This window comes from Eumetopias jubatus, unplaced genomic scaffold (genome assembly GCF_037043125.1).
Source record: "Eumetopias jubatus isolate StellerSeaLion01/CBP00866 unplaced genomic scaffold, mEumJub1_p1.0 scaffold_5, whole genome shotgun sequence".
Classification (NCBI taxonomy): Eukaryota; Metazoa; Chordata; class Mammalia; order Carnivora; family Otariidae; genus Eumetopias; species Eumetopias jubatus.
This window is the reverse complement of record NW_028274811.1, coordinates 6,188,881-6,209,880: the sequence shown is the minus strand read 5'-3', so window position 1 is coordinate 6,209,880 and position 21,000 is coordinate 6,188,881. Positions and strand designations below refer to the sequence as shown.

The 21,000-nt window shown below is 40.1% G+C and overlaps 1 pseudogene; it reads right to left on the bottom strand.

Annotated features, from left to right (window-relative positions):
* Positions 1–606: 606 nt before the first annotated feature.
* Positions 607–1,566, bottom strand: LOC114200262 (calcyclin-binding protein pseudogene; annotated as a pseudogene).
* Between the last annotated feature and the right edge of the window lie 19,434 nt (positions 1,567–21,000).

Sequence of the window (21,000 nt, the reverse complement as noted above, 5' to 3'; positions counted from 1 at the left end):
TTTGGTTTTGTGGACTGTTTCTTTTGCTGTGCAAAGCTTTTTGTCTTGATGAAATCCCAATAGTTCATTTTTGCCCTTGCTTCCCTTGCCTTTGGCGATGTTTCTAGGAAGAAGTTGCTGCAGCTGAGGTCGAACAGGTTGCTGCCTGTGTTCTCCTTTAGGATTTTGATGGACTCCTGTCTCACGTTTAGATCTTTCAATCATTTGGAGTCTATTTTGTGTGTGGTGTAAGGAAATGGTCCAGTTTCATTCTTCTGCATGTGACTGTCCAATTTTCCCAACACCATTTTTTGAAGAGACTGTCTTTTTGCCATTGGACATTCTTTTCTGCTTTGTCAAAGATGAATTGACCATAGAGTTGAGGGTCCATTTCTGGGCTCTCAATTCTGTTCCATTGATCTCTGTGTCTGTTTTTGTGCCAGTACCATACTGTCTTTTTTTTTTTTTTAATTTTATGGAAAAATTCAGGTTTTATTTTTACTTATTCTTACAATTGTGGGAGCTAGTGTCAGGAACTTATAGGCAAAAACAACTTTTGTTTTCTACATCTTATCTGAACAAAAATACACACAATGTGGCATTATCATTAGGCAAGACTTGCTTTTTTTACATTTCACACAAGAATACCATATTATCCTTTTTTGAACAAAATGCCCAGATTACTAAGGAAACGATCTTTGGAGGAAGTGTTTAATAAGCATATTTTATTTAAATAAATCCTCCAGGAGGAAATGGGAGAATTCACTGCCTTTACTTAGAAAGTGGCTATGTAAGCAGTTATCTGTCAAATTTATCTGTGCAGCTCACCAACATTTCCTTATTGGAAACATCAATATTTCCACATCGCAGTTCCCAAAATGACTTTAAAGTCTTAAAATTCTGTGTCTCCTTTGGCTTGCTTCTCTCTTGATTCCACCCAGGCTTTATTAATGGTTTGCTTCATGTCATCATCTCCGTCTTCATAAATTTTCTTTAGAACATTCATCAGTCCCTCACTAGGATCTGTTTCAGTGTCATAGGAGGGCTTTTCTCTCTCTTTGCATTCTTTTTCAACCTGTGTCAGGTAGTCCCAACGTGTATTTTCTGCTTTCTTTCTACATAAAATAAGGACTGTATCTGTCTTGACTTTTTTTGAACTGCCTTCCACAGAGATGGGTTTTAAGAGATTGTTCACAATCATGGAGTAACTCTTCCCATTTAGATTCTTTACCAAAAGATCAAATGACCTCTCTGTGAAATGCACCTGCACGTTCTCGGTGGGGACCTGATGAACTCCAGTTAAGGTAATATAGATTTTCACAAACTTATCTGACTGATCCCATCTGTAATTACTGATTTTCACTGTATATCCTGTTGTAACGGGAGCAACCACAGCAGCTGGCTTTTCACTGTCAAGAAGTTCTGCTTTTCTCTGTGATTTCTGCTGCATCTTGTTCTTGATTTCTGTCTCAATCTTGGATTTTTCAGCTGTAAGGACATCACGTACTCTTTTTCTAGTGGCTTTTTCCAGCAGCACCTTCACCTCTTCTAAATCTTTCTGTAGCTCTTCCGAAGCTGAAGCCATGGTCGGACTGATCAGGCAAGGCCCAAGCTACAGACACGCAGGGGGGAACAACAGGAAACACGGCACTGAACGTGCTTACCCGGACACAGGCCCCACCCGCACGAGTCACAGCGCCCCAAGCCTGCACGCAAACCCGACCCGATGCGAGACCCAGCCCGCCTCCCGCACGCGGCGCCTCTGGAACCTTCGAGAGTCCGTCACCGCCGCACACAGTACCACACTGTCTGGATGATGACAGCTTTGTAATAGAGCTGGAAGTCCGGAATTGTGATGCTGCCAGCTTTGCTTTTCTTTTTCAACATTCCTCTGGCTATTTGGGGTCTCTTCTGGTTCTGTACAAATTTTAGGATTATTTGTTCCATTTCTTTGAAAAAAGTGGATGGTATTTTGATGGGGATTGCATTGAATGTGTAGATTGCTCTAGGTAGCATTGAGATCTTCACAATATTTGTTCTTCCAATCCATGAGCATGGATAGTTTTTCCATTTCTTGTTGTCTTCCTCAATTTCTTTCATGAGTATTTTATAGTTTTCTGAGTACAGATCCTTTGCCTCTTTGGTTAGATTTATTCGTAGGTATCTTATGGTTTTGGGTGCAGTTGTAATTGAGATCGACTCCTTAATTTGTCTCTCTTCTGTCTTGTTGTTGCTATATAGGAATGCCACTGATTTCTGTGCATTGATTTTATATCCTGCCACTTGACTGAATTCCTGTATGAGTTCTAGCAGTTTTGGGGTGGAGTCTTTTGGGTTTTCCACATGGAGTATCATATCATCTGCAAAGAGTGAGAGTTTGACTTCCTCCTTGCCGATTTGGATGCCTTTGATTTCTTTTTGTTGTCTGATTGCTGTGGCTAGGACTTCTAATACTATGTTGAATAGCAGTGGTGAGAGTGGACATCCCTGCCGCATTCCTGACCTTAGGGGGAAAGCTCACAGTTTTTCCCCATTGAGAATGATATTTGCTGTAGGTTTTTCATAGATGGCTTTTATGATATTGAGGTATGTGCCCTCTATCCCTATACTCTGAAGAGTTTTGATCAAGAAAGGATGCTGTACTTTATCAAATGCTTTTTCTGCATCTATTGAGAGGATCATATGATTCTTGTTCTTTCTTTTGTTAATGTATTGTATCACGTTGATTGATTTGCGGATGTTGAACCAACCTTGCAGCCCAGGGATAAATCCCTCTTGGTCATGCTGAATAATCCTTTTAATGTACTGTTGGATCCTATTGGCTAGTATTTTGGTGAGAATTTTTGCATCCATGTTCATCAAGGATATTGCTCTGTAATTCTCCTTTTTGATGGGGTCTTTGTCTGGTTTGGGGATCAAGGTAATGGTGGCCTCATAAAACGAGTTTGGATGTTTTCCTTCCATTTCTATTTTTTGGATGTCCCATTTCAGGAAAATGGGTATTAATTCTTCATTAAATGTTTGGTAGAATTCCCCTAGGAAGCCATCTGGCCCTGGGCTCTTGTTTGTTGGGAAATTTTGGATGACTGCTTTAGTTTCCTTAGTGGTTGTAGATCTGTTCAGGTTTTCTATTTCTTCCTGGTTCAGTTTTGGTAGTTGATACATCTCTAGGAATGCATCCATTTCTTCCAGGTTATCTAATTTCCTGGCATAGAGTTGCTCATAATATGTTCTTATAATTGTTTGTATTTCTTTGGTGTTGGTTGTGATCTCTTTCATTCATGATATTGTTGATTTGGGTCATTTATTTTTTCTTTTGAATAAGTCTGGCCAGCGGTTTATCAATCTTGTTAATTCTTTCAAAAACGAGCTCCTAGGTTCGTTGGTCTGTTCTACTGTTCTTTTGGTTTCTATTTCATTGGTTTCTGCTCTGATCTTTATTATTTCTCTTCTCCTGCTGGGTTTAGGCTTTATTTGCTATTTTTTCTCTAGCTCCTTTAGGTGTAGGGTTAGGTTGTGTATTTGAGACCTTTCTTGTTTCTTGAGAAAGGCTTGTATTGCTGTATACTTTCCTATTCTTCCTTTGCTGTATCCCAAAGATTTTGAACAGTTGTGTTTTCATTTTCATTGGTTTCCATGAATTTTTTAAATTTTTCTTTAATTTCCTGGTTGACCCATTCATTCTTTAGTAGGATGCTCTTTAGCCTCCATGTATTTGAGTTCCTTCCAACTTTCCTCTTGTGATTGAGTTCTAGTTTCAAAGCATTGTGGTTTGAAAACATGCAGGGAATAATCCCAGTCATTTGGTAGCAGCTGAGACCTGATTTGTGACCTAGGATGTGATCAATTCTGGAGAATGTTCCATGGGCACTAGAGAAGAATGTGTATTCCGTTGCTTTGGGATGGAATGTTCTAAATATGTCTGTGAAGTCCATTTGGTCCAGTGTGTCATTTAAAGTCTTTATTTCCTTGTTGATCTTTTGCTTAGATGATCTGTCCATTTCAGTCAGGGGGTGCTAAAGTCCCACACTATTATTATATTGTTGTCAATGTGTTTCTTTGCTTTTGTTATTAATTGCCTTATATAATTGGTTGCTCCCATGTTAGGGGCATAGATGTTTACAATTGTTAGATCTTCTTGTTGGATAGACCCTTTAAGTAGGATATAGTGTCCTTCCTCATCTCTTAATACAGTCTTTGTTTTAAAATCTAATTTGTCTGATATAAGGATTGCCACCTCAGCTTTCTTTTGGCATCCATTAGCATGGTAAATGGTTTTCCACCCCCTCACTTTCAATCTGGGGGTGTCTTTGGATCTAAAATGAGTCTCTTGCAGACAGCATATCAGTGGGTCTTGTTTTTTAATCTAACCTGATAGCCTGTGTCTTTTGATTGGGACATTGAGCCCATTTACATTCAGGGTAACTATTGAAAGATATGAATTTAGTGCCATTCTATTGCCTGTAAGGTGACTGTTACAGTATATTGTCTGTGTTCCTTTCTGGTCTATGCTGCTTTTAGGCTCTCTCTTTGCTTAGAGGACCCCTTTCAATATTTCTTGGAGGGCTGGTTTCGTGTTTGGAAATTCCTTCAGTTTTTGTTTGTCCTGGAAGCTTTTTATCTCTCCTTCAATTTTCAATGAGAGCCTAGCTGGATATAGTATTCTTGGCTGCATATTTTTCTCCTTTAGTGCTCTGAGGATATCGTGCCAGTCCTTTCTGGCCTGCCAGGTCTCTGTGGATAGGTCTGTTGTCAATCTAATGTTTCTACATTTATAGGTTACATATCTCTTCTCCCGAGCTGCTTTCAAGATTTTCTCTTTGTCTCTGAGACTCGTAAGTTTTACTATTAGATGTCGGGGTGTTGACCTGTTTTTATTGATTTTGAGAGGGGTTCTCTGTGCCTCCTGGATTTTGTTTCCTTCCCCACATTAGGGAAGTTCTCTGCTAAAATTTGCTCCAGTATACCTTCTGCCCCTCTCTCTCTTTCTTGTTCTGGGATCCCAATTATTCTAATGTTGTTTTGTCTTATCGTATCACTTATCTCTCGAATTCTGCCCTCGTATTCGAGTAGTTGTTTATCTCTGTTTTTCTCAGCTTCTTTATTTTCCATCATTTGGTCTTCTTTATCTCTGATTCTCTCTTCTGCCTCATTTATACTAGCCGTTAGTGCCCCCATTTTTTATTGCACCTCATTAATAGCCTTTTTGATTTCGATTTGGTTAGATTTTAGTTCTTTTATTTCTCCAGGAAGGGTGTCTCTACTAACTTTCATGCATTTTTCAAGCCCAGCTAGTATCTTTAAAATCATGATTTTGAACTCTAGGTCCTACATCATACTAATGTCCGTATTGAGTAGGTCCCTGGCAGATGGTACTACCTCTTGTTCTTTTTGCTGAGGTGATTTCTTTCGTCTTGTTATTTTGTCCAGAGGAGAATAGATGAATGAGAGAACAAAATGCTAACAGGTTAACAACGTCCACAGAAAATATACTCTAAACAAATCAGAAAAGACCTGAAACCAGGGGAAAAGAAAGGGAAAGAAAGAAAAAAGAAAGAGGAGAAAAAAAAAAGAAAAAGAGAAAAACAAACAAAAACAGAACAAAACAAAAAAAAACAGAATATGGTCAAATATGATCAGGCTAGTGCATAGATCAGTGCCACAAACTGGATTTTGGGCGTATTTTGGTCTGTTAGAAGAAAGTGCCTCCTAAAATTTTAAAGAAAGGAAGACCTATATATGTACAAAATAAGGGTTGATACAATGAAGGGATGGAAGATGACTGTAAAGATGAAAATTATAAAAGATTTTATAAAAGGAATTGATAAGAAGTTGTTTGAAAAAAGAAAGAAGATTTTTTTTAAAAAGGGAGAGAATGTGATCAGGCAGGAGACTAGAACAAAGCCATACACTAAAGATTTAGGGTATATTTAGATCTGTTAGAAGAAACTGTATCTCAAAATTTTAAAGAGAGAACAACTTATATATATATATATGCCTAAAATAAAGGTAACTTCTATGAAGGGATGAAATATGACTCTTAAAATGAAAAATAAAAATGTTTTTTTTAAAAAAGGGATTGATAAGATGTTAGTTGAAAAAGGGAAAAAGAAAATTTCAAAAAAAAAAGTTAAAAAAATTAACTTCGAAAAACTAATGTATCTTGGTAAAAAAAGCCATGAATTCTATGTGCAGTATTCCCCTAGCGCTGGAGTTCTCCCGTTCTCCTTGATCGGTAAACTTGGTCTTGGCTGGCTGTTTGTGCTGATCTTCTGGGGGAGGGGCCTGTTGCTGTGGTTCCCAAATGTCTTTGCCGGAGGCGGAATTGCCCCACCCTTGTCGGTCCGGGCTAAGCAATCTGCTCGGGTTTGTTCTTGGGAGCTTTTGTTCCCTTCAAGCTCTCGGTACAACTTTGAAGGATGAGAGTGAAAATGGTGGCCTCCCAATCTCCGCCTAGAGGAGCTGAGAACTCGGGGCCCTGCTCCTCAGTGCACCCCCAGAGAAAAGCAGTCAGTCACTCCCGTCTCCCCGGTCTCCTGCCGTACTCTGTACTCACCCAGCCTGTGACCGAGTGTTTCTATCTCTGGCACCCGGCCCTGTGTGGAGTCTCCAAACCCAGCAGATCCCTGTGGTGCGCTCCCACACTGCTCCTCCCAGGAGAGGAAGGGGAGTCTCCCTGGCTCTGCTCCTTGTTGGGTCCCTGCTGGAGGAGCAGTGGCCCGACTGGGCTGCGGATCACAGTTTATGGCTACCCCGAGCTGAGAGCCCACGCCTCGGCTCCGTCTCTGCACCCGGCTTCCCCGCTCCAATACCTGGGAGCTGTGCTGCACTCAGGCACCCCCAGTCTCTCTTTGACCCCGAGGGTCCTGAGACCACACTGTCCCGTGAGGGTTCCACCTCCCGCTTAGTCACTGGAGTGACGTCCCTCAGCGGAGCTGACTTCTAAAAGTTCCGATTTTGTGCTCCGCTGCTCTATCACTTGCCAGAAGCGGCGGAGGCCCCCTCCCCCGCCATCTATCCTCCCGAATATCGCTTTGGATTCACTTCTCCGCACATCCTACCTTCCAGTAAGTGGTCGCTTCTCTGTTCAGAGAGTTGTTGCTACTCTCTTCTTCAATCTCCTGTTGAGTTCATAGGTGTTCAGAATATTTTGATCCCTATTCAGCTGAATTCCTGAGACCAGACGAAATCCATGTCTCCTACTCCTCCGCCATCTTGCTCCACCCGACATTTTAACAATATTTATTCTTTCAATCCATGAGCATGGAATATTTTTCTATCTTTTTGTGTCTTCTTCAATTTCTTTCATGAGTGTTCTGTATTTCCTAGAGTATAGATCCTTTACCTCTTTGATTATGTTTATTCTGCAGTATCTTATGGTTTTTGATGCTATTGTAAATGAAATCGTTTCTCTAATTTCTCTTTCTACAGTTGCATTGTTAGTGTATAAGAAAGCAACTCATTTCTGTGCATTGACTTTGTATCCTGCCACATTACTGAATTGCTGTATGAGTTCTAGTAATTTGGGGGTGGAGTCTTTTGGGTTTTCCACATAAAGTATCATGTCATCTTAAATGATCTTATCTAATTGGAACATTCTTCATAATGGCCATTATAATTCTAGGTTGTAATTCCCCTGAAGGCTGGTAGCAGTTTGGTAGGATCCTAACTACAAATGAAGTTTAGCCCACATTTCTGTCCACCATATCTAGTCATGAATACGGCATAGCTAACATTTCTGTCCGGCCTTATTTTGTTGTACCCCAACCTGACAGCTACCAAGCCAAGTTCTTCAGGACACAAAACAAGCTTTTAGATTTTTATAGTATCCAGGACCATAGTTCTTAAGATATAAAATAAGCTGGTGTTGAGAAGATGGAACACTTAACTCTTTGGATTTGAAGGATCCCATTCTCTTATTATTTATTTATTATTTCAATTTTAGCCAAGCCTTTACCCCATGTGCACATTAACAGAAACCAACAGTTCTGAGGAAACAGCAGTATGGACACCAACAGTAGCTAAAGGACTAGGGGCTGGGGCACAGAATGAACCATCACACCTCCAAGAATAGGGAGTGTTGACAGATTCCAAACAAATGACAAACTGTGGCTGCCACCACTGTTCCCAACATGGACTCTGAGAACAGAACCAAAGGCTGAGCTTGAGAAGTTACAGCAAATTGGCCAACAGAGGATCCTGTGTGCACCACCAGCAATTCTGTGTGGACTGAAGCAGCGGACCTTAGCAGATGGGGACTACAAACTGGAACTGGGGAAGGAATTAAACCAGCAAACATCAGTAAATGACTGAACTAAGGGCTTTATAAAGACTGACCCTTTGTCGGTGCCTCTTTTCAATCTAGACTGACCCATTAACCCTGGACTGGAAAACCAGTAAGATCACTAGCCTGGTGCAAAGAAAGCAGAGCTCAAACAGAGAGGTAGTTAACAATGGCCCCCAGAAACTGTGATAAAGACAGTGAACTCAGAAGTGTTTTCAGGGAGCCATGCCTGTGTTTCTCATGTTCCGAGTGCTGTCAGAACTTGTCTTTGGAGACCAGTGCTGCCCCTGAATCTGTTAGACACACACACAAATTCAACTGAGTAAATTTGAAGGTCTAGTTGGCTTCTCGAAACAATTTATAAATCAGGCAGCTTCCCATCTAATAAGGAGAGGGGAGCTCTACTGAGCTGCAGAGAAGGAAAGGAAATGTTTTGTTTTGTTTTGTTTTTATTTTATTATGTTATGTTAATCACCATACATTACATCATTAGTTTTTGATGTAGTGTTCCATGATTCATTGTTTGCGTATAACACCCAGTGCTCCATGCAGAATGTGCCTTCTTTAATACCCATCACCAGGCTAACCAATCCCCCCACCCTCCTCCCAACTAGAGAACCCTCAGTTTGTTTCTCAGAGTCTATAGTCTCTCATGGTTCGTCTTCATTTTTCCCTTCCTGCTTTTTTTTTTTAACATATAATGCATTATTTGTTTCAGAGATACAGGTCTGTGATTCAACAGTCTTACACAATTCATAGCACTCACCATAGCATATACCCTCCCCAGTGTCTATCACCCAACTACCCCATCCCTCCCACCCCCCACCACTCCAGCAATCCTCAGTTTGTTTCCTGAGATTAAGAATTCCTCCTATCAGTGAGATCATATGATACATGTCTTTTTCTGATTGACTTATTATGCTGAGCGAAATAGGTCAATCAGAAAGGAAATGTTTTTAAAGGTAGAGGGAGGGCATTACAAAAAGGGATTTTATATTAGCCAGAAATGCATTGTTTCAACAATGTCACCCTCCTAAAAGGGAAGGAGTCTTTCAGGGGCTGGCCTCCTAGTGCTGACCAGAAAATTCCAGTTTGGCTGGTTAAAGGTTACAGTGTGGAAGGGTTGAAACTGCAGTTAGGTTAGGTATAAAACTGATGTGGGGCCTTAATGTAAGTGACTCCATTTCTCCATTTTAGACCTGTGCTTTTCTTTTTAACAGTAGTCCCATTTTTAATTTTTTGAGGATTCTTTATACTTCACATAGTGGCTGTGCCAGTTTACAATCCCAACACAATGGTTTCCATTTTTCCACATCTTCATCAGCAATTATTATGTCTTGTCTTTTTGATGGAATTCTAAAAGGGTGAGGTCAGTGTGGTTTTGATTTGAATTTTGTATTGACTAGTGAGTGATGTTGGATATTTTTTCATACGCCTGATGGCCATTCTTATATCATCTTTAGAAAAATGTCTACTTAGGTTTTTTGCTTTTTTTTTAAAGATTTTATTTATTTATTTTGGGGAGAATGAGAGAGAGCACAAGAGGGGGGAGGATCAGAGGGAGAAGCAGAATCCCTGCTGAGCAAGGAGCCTGATGTGGGACTCAGTCCCAGGACCCTGGAATCATGACCTGAGACAAAGGCAGATGCTTAACCCACTGAGCCAGCTAGGCGCCCACTTTTTTTTTTTTTAACATTTTACTTTTTTTCTTTTCTTTTTTTTTTAAATTCAATTAGCCAACATATGGTACATCATTAATTTTTGATATAATGTTCAGTGATTCATTAGTTGCCTATAGCACCCAATGCTCATCATATCACATACTCTCCTTATTGCGCATCACCAAGTTACCCACATCCCTTTCCGCAACCCTCATTTTGTTTCCCAAAGTCGAGAGTCTCACATGGTTTGTCTCCCTCTCTGATATCTTCCCATTCAGTTTCCCCCTCCTTTGCCTATGATCCTCTGCACTATTCCTTATGTTCCACATGTGAGTAAAACCAATGATACTGTCTTTCTCTGACTGACTTATTTCACTTAGCATAATATCCTCCAGTTCCATCCATGTCGATGCAAATGGTAGATATTCATCCTTTTTGATGGCTGAATAATATTCCATTGTATATATTAACCACTTCTTTATCCATTCATCTACTGAAGGACATCATATCTCCTTCCAGTTTTGGCTATTGTGGACATTGCTGCTATGAACATTGGGATGCAGGTGCCCCTTCTTTTCACTACATCTGTATCTTTGGGGTAAATATCCAGTAGTGCAATTGCTGGGTCGTAAGGTAGCTCTATTTTTAACATCTTGAGGCACCTCCATACTGTTTTGCAGAGTGGCTGTACCAGCTTGCATTCTCATCAACAGTGTAAGAGTGTTCCTCTTCCTTTACATCCTCACCAACATTTGTTGTTCCCTGTCTTGTTAATTTTAGCCATTTTAACTGGTGGAAAGTGGTATCTCATTGTGGTTGTGATTTGTAATTCCCTGATGGCAAGTGATGTGGAGCATTTTTTCTTGTGTCTGTTGGCCATTTGTTTCTCTTCTTTGGAGAAGTGTCTATTCATGTCTTCTGACCATTTCTTTCCTGGATTATTTGTTTTTTGGGTGTTGAGTTTTAGAAGTTCTTTATAGATCTTGAATACCAGCCCTTTATCTGATACATCATTTGCAAATATCTTCTCCCATTCCTTAGGTTGCCTTTTAGTTCTCATGATTGTTTCCTTTGCTCTGCAGAAGCTTTTTATCTTGATGAAGTCCCAAAAGTTCATTTTTGCTTTTGATTCCCTTGCCTTTAAAGATGTGTTTTGCAAGAGGTTGCTGTGGCCAAGGTCAAAGAGGTTACTGCCCATGTTTCCCTCTAGGATTTTGATGGATTCCTGTCACACATTTAGGTCTTTCATCCATTTTGAGTTTATCTTTGTGTATGGGGTAAGAGAATGGTCCAGTTTCATCCTTTTGCATGTGGCTGTCTAATTTTCCCACACCATTTATTGAAGAGACTGTCTTTTTCCCATTGGATATTCTTTCCTGCTTTGTCGAAATTAGTTGACCATAATGTTGAGGGTCCATTTCTGGGGTCTCTATTCTGTTCCACTGACCTATGTGTTTGTTCTTGTGCCAGTACCATGCTGTCTTCAAGATCACAGATTTGTAATATACCTTCAAAGTCAGGCATTGTGATGCCCCCAGCTTTGGTTTCTTTTTCAACATTCCCCTGGCTATTTGAGGTCTTTTCTGGTTCCATACAAATTTTAGGATTGTTTGTTCCAGCTCTGTGAAAAATGTCAGTGGTATTTGGATAGGGATTGCTTTGAATGTGTAGATTGCTCTAAGTAGCATAGACATTTTAACAATGTTTATTTTTCCAATCCATGAGCTGAAATGTTTTTTCCATCTCTTTGTGTCTTCCTTAATTTCTTTCATAAGTGTTCTATAGTTTTTAGAGTACAGATCCTTTACCTCTTTGGTTAGATTTATGCCTAAGTATCTTATGATTTTTGGTGCAATTGTAAATGGAATCAATTCCTTAATTTCTCTTTCTTCAGTCATATTGTGAGTGTATAGAAATGCAACTGATTTCTGTGCATTGATTTTTTTTGTATCCTGCCACATTGCTGAATTGCTGTATGAATTCTAGCAATTTTGGGGTGGAGTCTTTTGTTTTTCCACATAAAGTATCATAAAGAGAGAGAATTTGATTTCTTCTTTGCCAATTTGATTGCCTTTTATTTCTTTTTGTTATCTGATTGCTGAGGCCAGGGCTTCTAGTACTATGTTGAACAATAATGGTGAGAGTGGGGATCCCTGTCATGTTCCTGACCTTAGGGGAAAAACTCTCAGTTTTTCCCCATTGAGAATGATATTCACCGTGTGCTTTTCATAGATGGCTTTTATGATATTGAGGTGTGTTCCCTCTATCCCTATACTCTGAAGACTTTTAATCAAGAAAGAATGCTGTATTTTGTCAGAAGCTTTTTTGCATTAATTGAGAGGATCTTATGGTTCTTGTCTTATCTTTTATTAATGTGCTCTAACACATTGATTGATTTGTGAATGTTGAACCACACTTGCATTCAAGCAATGAATCCCACCTGGTTGTGGTGAATAATCCTTTTAATGTAATGTTGGATCCCATTGCCTAGGATCTTCATGAGCATTTTGGCATCCATGTTCATCAGGGATATTGGTCTGTAATTCTCCTTCTTGATGAGGTCTTTTCCTGGTCTTGGGATCAAGGTAATGCTGGCCTCATAGAAGGAGTTTGGTAGTTTTTCTTGTTTCCATTTTTTGATACAGCTTCAGCACAATAGGTGTGATTTCTTCTTTAAATGTTTGGTAGAATTCCCCTGGGAAGCCACCTGGCCCTGGACTCTTGTTTTTTGGGAGGTTTTTTTATGACTTCTTCAATTTCCTTACTGGTTATTGGTCTGTTCAAATTGTCTATTTCTTCCTCTTTCAGTCTTGCTAGTTTATAAGTTTCCAGGAATGCATCCGTTTTTTCCAGATTGCTTAATTTCTTGGCATATAGTTGCTGATAAAAATTTCTAACAATTTTTTTTATTTTCTTGGTATTAGTCATGATCTCTCCCCTTTCATTCATAATTTTATTAATTTGGGTCCTTTCTCTTTTCTTTTGGATAAGTCTGGCCAGAGGATTATGGATGTTATTAACTATTTCAAAGAACCAGCTTCTAATTTTGTTGATCTGTTCTACTGTTCTTCTGGCTTCCATTTCATTGATTTGTGCTCTAATCTTTATTATTTCTCTTCTCCCGCTTGGTTTGTGCTTTATTTGCTGTTCTTTCTCCAGGTCATTTAGGTGAAAGTTTAGTTTGTGCATTTTGGATTTTTCTAATTTTTTGAGAGAGGCTTGGATGGCTATAGATTTCCTTCTTAGGACTGCCTTTGCAGTATCCCATAGGTTTTAAACTGAAGCGTTTTCATTTTCATTAGCTTCAATGAATTGTTTAAGTCCTTTGTTAATTTCCTGGTTGATCTATTCATTCTTTAGCAGGATGCTCTTTAACCCCGAGTGTTTGAGTTCCTTCCAAATTTCTTCTTCTGATTGAGTTCCAGTTTCAAAGCACTGTGTTCTGAAAATATGCAGGGAATAATCTCGATCTTTCGGTATCAGTTGTGACCCAATATGTGTGTATTCTGGAGAAAGTGCCATGTGCCCTGTAGAAGAATGAGTAATCTGTTGTTTTAGGATGTAATGTTCTGTATGTTTCTGTGAAGTCCATCATTCATAGGTCTTGTTTCTTGGTTGATCCTCTGCTTAGATGATCTGTCCATTGCTGTGAGTGGGGTGTTGAAGTCTCCTGCTATTAATGTATTATTATCGGTATGTTTCTTTACTTTGGTTTTTAATTGTTTTATGTAACTGGCTGTTCCCACATTGGGGGCATAGATATTTACAATTGTTAGATCTTCTTGTTGGATAGACCCTTTAAGTATGATATATTGTCCCTCTACATCTCTTACTACAGTCTTTGTTTTAAGTTGTTTACAGTCTTTGGTATGAAGATTGCTATACCCCAGCTTTCTTTTGAGGTCTATTAGTGTGGTAAATTGTTCTCCATTCCTTCACTTTCAATCTGGAGGTGCCTTTAGGTTCAAAATTCATCTCCTGTAGACAGCATATGGATGGGTCCTGCTTTTTTGTCCAATCTGCAACCCTGTGTCTCTTGATGGGAACATTCAGCCCATTTACATTTAGAGTAACTATTGAAAGATATGAATTTAGTGCATGTATTGCCTGTCAAGTCCCTGTTTCTGTAAATTGACAGTGTTACTTTTTGGTCTTTGTTACTCTTGTGGTTTCTCTTCACTTACAGGATCCCCTTAATATTTCTTGCAGGACTGGCTTGGTGATCACATATTCCTTCAGTTTCTGTCTGTCCTGGAAATGCTTTATTTCCCCTTCCATTCTGAATGACAGCCTTGCTGAATAAAGTATTCTTGGCTGCATGTTCTTCTCATTTAGTACCCTGAATATATCTTGCCAGTCTTTTCTGGCCTTCCAGGTTTCTGTGGACAGATCTGATGTTATTCTGATGTTCCTCCCTCTGTAAGTAAGAAATCTCTTCCCCCTAGCTGCTCTCAGGATAGCTTTCTTGGCTCTAAGATTTGCAGGCTTCACTATTATATGTGGGGGTGTTGATCTATTTTTATTGATTTGGGGAGGAGTCCTCTTTGCCTCTTGAACGTGAATGTTCGTTTCCTTCCCCAGATTAGGGAAGTTCTCAGCCATGATTTGCTCAAATATACCTTCTAGACCTCTCTCTCTCCACCCCCTCTTGGATCCCGATGATCCTGATATTGGTTCTTTTCAATGTATCATTAATTTCTCTCTCTTTTCATGTCCTATGAGTTGTTTTTCTCTCCTTCATTTCCTTCCTTTCCATCAGTCTCTCTTCTAGATCACTTATTCTCTCTTCTGCCTCATTTACCCTGGCTGTTAGAGTATCCAGTTTAGACTGCATCTCATTCATAGCATATTTATGTTCAGCCTGATTAGATCTCATTTCTGTCCTTAGAGATTCTGTATTGTCATGTATGCTTTTTTCAAGCCTAGCTATTAGCTTTATAATTGCTATCCTGAATTCTATCTCTGACATCTTGCTTATATCCATATCCATTAGTTCCGTGGCAGAGGACATTGTCTCTGGTTCTTTTCTTTGTTGTGAGTTCCTCCTCCTAGTCATTCTACCAAAGGATGTTTGAGAGAATGAACAGAATCCAAAATATCAACCATGACCCAAGCAAAATGCACCCTAGAAAAAAGTTGAAGTGTCAGAAGCTACCACAGATGTGCCACCAAAGCCAAGATGATCCAAAATAATTAAAAAAAAAAAAAGGAGGGGAAAGAGAGATAATAATCTCTCAGGGTGGACAAAGCAGAAAAAAAGAAAAAAGAAATGTAAAATTTTAGTCTGCAGTATAAACGAGTTGGGAGGGATCACCTGGAGCTCACTATATTATTTTCCCCTGGTGCTGGAGTTTTACAGTCCTGTGGGAATTAAGCTTGCCATTCACCTGTTCTTCCAGTCTGTCTTCTGGGGGAGGGGCCTGCTGCTTGGCTTCTCAGGTGTCTTTGCCTGGGTGACGTTGACACCCGCTTTGTGAGGGGGATGAGCTTAATGTGAGCTGGTGGTCTGTGTGGCTTTTGTTCCCTGTGGCTTTGCGTGCCTCTTTAGACGGTTAGAACAAATACAGCTGTGCAGGGATCTCTGACCCAGAGCCACAAGGTCATTGTCCCCTTTGTTCAATAAAACCTCCAGGTCAAACTGTCTCTACTTCTATGTGTACCAAACTCCACAGACTCGTGCTATTCATGCCCTCTGCAATTCTCCCAGGGAGAGTGCAAGGGACCCTCGAGCTTCTCTGTGTTTTGTGTCTGCAGTTGCGAGTGGCCATGGGGTCATCCATGCACTCTCTTCCACCGCTCCCAGGTCATGGGTTGGTGCCACCCCAATGTCCTTTAGGCCACACTGCCCTGAGAGCTGTTGCCTAGGCATGAGTGCAGTCTTTTTGTGTGGCAAACTACCAAATCCCATGGCTCGCGCCCACTGCCACTCTCCCAGGAGTTCCAATGACCCTCGAGTGTCTCTGCACTTTGTGTCTTTCAAACCTCAAGTGGTTGTGGGCTTGTGCATTCATCCAGTTCCGCTGCTCCTAGGTCATGGCTGGGTGCCACCCTAGTGTCCTTCCTGGGGTTGCTGCCACCCTGAGAGCTGTTGCTCCATTTCGTACCTCCCTGGGGATGTTAAATAGCTCATACCTTCCAGTCCTTTTCAGGGTGCTCAGGCAAAGAGCAGTCTCCCTACTGGTCTATCTCATGGTTTATGGTGACCAGAGCTGGGAGTCCCTTCTGGGCTCACTGACTATAACCAGTCTCACCACTCCACTGCTTGGGCACTCTATCTGTTCAGGCTCCCCCCTTCTTTCTGAGAGCCCTGGGATCCTGAGACCACAATGATCCCCTAGACTTCTGCCCTATTCATCCCCTGTGCCCTTTTCAGAAAGGGATGTCTCTCATTGGAGCCGATTTCTAAGGGTCCCAATTTTGCACTCTGGTGTTAGATCATTTTCCAGTGGCCACCTTATGTGGGCTTTTTCCCTCCTCCGTTTATCTTCTGATATTTCCCTGGAAGAGTCAAGATTTTGAATCTCCTACCTTGCAAAAAGTAGTTGTTTTTCTGCTTGTAGAGATCCAGATATATTTTCTTACATCTCAGGTTGAATTCGTATGTGTTCAGAATGGTTTGATAGATACCCGGCTAAATTCTAGGAACCAGATGAAATGAGGTCCCCTACTCTGCCACTATCTTGCCCCTTCCCCCTAATGTTTTTAGGCCTCCATCTTAAAAGTTACTCCTTTGGGGTGCCTGGGTGGCTCAGTCAGTTGAGCGTCCAACTCTTGATTTCGGGTCAGGTCATGGTCTCCGGGTCATGAAATCAAACCCCACATTGGGCTCCACGCTTGTTGGGGAGTCTGCTTAGAATTCTCTCTCTCCCTCTGCCTTTCCCTCTACCCTTCCTCCCACTCGTGCTCTCCCTCACTCTCTCTCTTTCTCTAAAATGAATAAATAAATCTTTTTAAAAAATAAATAAAAGTTACCCCTTCAATGAGGCCTTTCCTGACCACCCTATAAATTTCAACCACACCCTGTACTTCCTGTCTTTTCTGTTTCTGTTTCTAGTATCTGTCATTGTCTTATATACAACGTATTTTTCTTCTTTCTTTTTGTCTGCCTCCCCCACCAGAAAGTAAGCTCTATGAGGGCAGGGATTTTTGTGATAACTCCTCTGTTGAGTGTCACCTCCAGAACACTGGGGAGGGTTGTAGGGGAGGGTGAAGGGGACAGACCAAGTTCTAAGTGCTTCGTGAGCATGGGTACATTTGCCTGCCAGTGGCAAATAGCCAGCCAGTTTTGTTTTTGTTTTTTTTTTTTTAAACAGCTTCCTGGGAAATTAAGATGAATGACTTCGAGGAGAAGGATGTTGATGAATTCAACTCTAATGGCTTTAAGTGCCCAACATGCTTTGCAGTGATGGGACGAAAGTGTGACAATGAGCTCAAGTGGTGCACAGCTGATAAAATCAAATGTGTTGAATTTTCTGGCATCATAAACACAGGTACTTTTCTAGTATGCAATATCGTATAGACACAGTACAAGTGGTACTCTCTCACATGCTTAAGGGTATATGTCCCAATGGTAATGTTGAGGAGAAACCAGCTTTTGTCCAGATTCCTTAGAAATGAAGATACTGTAGTAGCCTCACTCTGAAAATATGTCTAACTGGCTTTTTCACATTCTTTCATTTATTTATAAATTTTTACATGCTTTTATCAACAAACTCTGCTAGCTTTGAGGATGCTGGTTCAGCATATTTGATGAATCTTCATCCTCCTCAAACTACCATTATTTTTTTTTAAACATGGGTAATTTGTGTTCTCTGCTACCACTGGGGTTTTTAATTTTCAAAATAAAAGCTTTGGAGAAAGGCAATGACTAAAACGTAAACTTTCTTCAAAGAGAATGTAAAGCATAATTTACTATACTTGCTTTGAGGAAATCCAACACAAAATTCTAAATTGAAGACACAGATTAGAAATGAATTAGAAGAAGTAGTATAGTATAGCATGAAGTGCTGTGGGCAGAGTTCCATGAGGACTGGGTTCTTTGCATGGTTATTCTTTACTTTCCCACTTTCTCCTGCTGACTCTGGGAGTTCAGCCTTCTTGGAATTCATCCTCTGTGAGATACTTAAAAGAGCTAGTCATGTCAGTTGGTCTCTTGGATTCTTATGTTTTTACTTTTTGTAATTTGCATAACAGTGATTCTTTGCTTTAAAATACCAATCACTGGATATGGTGCCCAGAGGAGGCAAGGTGAAATTACCAAGAACATAGAGCAACAGCCACTTGTTAGAATGTATCTAAAGGCACTTTGAAAGACAGGAAACACAATCAGAATGATAGCTTTTTTATGGCTATTGTTATTTCTTAAAAGATGACTCAAACCAAGAATAAGAGGAGATTAGATTTATGTCTCACCATGGAGGGTATACATAACTGGAACATAGATACATGCAGCTCCTCAGAAAGTCATTTGAAGACTAATAAGAACTAAGGACTGAGAACAAGTTCTTACTACCATCTGCATAAAATGTCTATAAAAACATGCTAGATCCCCCAGTGATAATATGGATTAGAAAAATTTTTACTTTAAGAAGGTTTGGAAAATATAACAATATTTGAGATGGGTTGTGAGGGGATTTAGGCACCTGGAGGCTCTGTGTTTGGAGGACACCATTCCAGCCCATTGTCTCTGCCAGAGAGAGTTGTATTGGATGATTCACAGTATCGCCTGGCTTATATTTTACTCTAGTCCAGCCTGGGTGGGTAAAAGGGGGTTTATAACAAAGGATTAGAATGGCAGTATTTTTTATGTTTTTTTTTTTGCAGGTATTAAAGACATTGCTGTTGAAATGAAGAAATGCATACAAGCAGACCTATGCAAAGAGATGATAACTTATATGGGTTTTCCAATTGCTAACGAGAGTAAAAATTGCAGATCAGCCATCAGAAATGAGGCAGGAGTCAGACCCCCCACTCCTGTCTTCTTTGTTCTCTTCTTGGAGAAGATGCTTCATTGAGCTCCTGCAAGAGCCCAGCCATCTCCATTTATGAATTAAATGTGGTGTTGTGTGGGGGTGGTTTTTTTTTTTTTTTAGTTTATGTTTTCTTTCATGTTTATTAATTTGATAGGTATATAAAGTTGTCCATTTCTTTACTCATTCAGCAATTACTTATTGTGTGCGCAGTCTCATACAAAGTGGGTGAGGATGAGAGTCAATCAGTGTTGGCTCCCTGCCTTTGAGAAGATCCCAGGGCATTTAGAGAATGAGGACATGCATAGGTGAAATGCTTCAAAAGCAATACAAGAAGCAAGAATAAGAGTGATGCCTCAGCTCAAGTAACCCAAAGATGCCAGGTAGAAGTGGAAGAGTATGGATTCTACTAGGGAAATCTTAAGATTTTAGATGAATTTTGAGGAGGTCTGTAGTATCTGGCAGCAGAGATAATGTGCATTGGAACATGGGGTGGGGGAAGTTGGCAGATGCTAAAGTGCATCAGCTGAGGTTAACAGTAGGGGGCGTTGGTGGGGAGAGAAAGATACCAGTAAATATATGGTTCTGGCTGGAAGCCTCTTTCTGTGAGTGAAAGAAGGTGCCACAAATGGGAGAACACAGTGAACTCATTGAACTAAGCACAGTCCTGCTCCTACCATGCTGGGAAGCTGTTCCTCTCAGTCCACTGAAGACATGATGTGAAGGATGATTTCTCTGTGGTTCTCACCCATGACTGCTCATTACAATCACCTACTGGCTTTATTTATTTTTTTATTAAAGTTTTTATTTTTATACCACTTAGTTAACATACAATGTTACATTAGCTTCAGGTGTGCAATATAATGATTCAACACTTCCATACATCACCCTGTGCACTCCTTAATCCCCATCACTTATTTCACCCATTCCCACCCCTCTCCCCTCTGGTAACCATCAGTTTGTTCTCTATAGTTAAGAGTCTGTTTCTTTCTCTCTCTCTCATTTTTTTCCATTTGCTTGGTTTGTTTCTCAAATTTCACACATAAGTGAAATCATATTTGTCTTTCTCTGACTGACTTATTTCACTTACCTTTATACTCTCTACCTCCATCCATGTCTTTACAAATGGCAAGATTTCATTCTTTTTTATGGCTGAATAATATTCCATTGTGTGTGTGTGTGTGTGTGTGTGTGTGTGTGTGTGTGTCTGTATACCACATCTTTACCCATTCATCAATTGATGGACTCTTGGGCAGCTTCCATATCTTGGCTATTGTAAATAATGCTGCTATAAATATAAGGGTGTATGTATCCCTTTGAATTAGTATTCTTATATTCTTTTGGGTAAATACCCAGTAGTATGATTACTGAATCATAGGTTCTATTTTGAACTTTACAGGGAACCTCCATATTGTTTTCCAGTTTGCATTCCCATCAACAGTGTAAGAGGGTTACCCTTTCTCCATATTCTGCTATTTCTTGTGCTGTTGATTTTAGCCATTCTGACAGGTATCATTAGTTTTGCTTTGCATTTTCTTGATGGTAAGTGATGATGAGCATCTTTTCTTGTGTCTGTTGGCCATCTGGATTTCTTCTTTGGAGAAATGTCTATTCATGTCTCCTGCCAAATTTTTAATTGGATTTTATGTTCTATTCTTTGGTTTGGTTTTGTTTTATGTTGAGTGTTATAAGTTCTTTTTTTAAAAAAAAAGATTTTTGTAATTTATGTGACAGAGAGAGAGAGAACACAAGCAAAGGTAGTAGCAGGCTGAGGGAGAGGGAGAAGCAGAGCAGGGAACCTGATGCAGGGTTTGATTCCAGGATCCTGGGATCATGACCTGGCCTGAAGGCAGTCACTTAGCTGACTGAGCCACCCAGGCTCCCCAAGTGTTAAAAATTCTTTATATATTTTGGATACTAGCCCTTTTATCAGATACATGATTTGCAAATATCTTCTCCCATTCCAAAGGTTGCCTTTTAGTTTTCTTTGTTGTTTCCTTTGCTGTGCACAAACTTTTTATTTTGATGTAGTCCTAATGGTTCATTTTCGCTTTTTTCCCCTTGCCTAAAGAGACATATCTAGAAAGAAGCTGCTATGACCAATGTC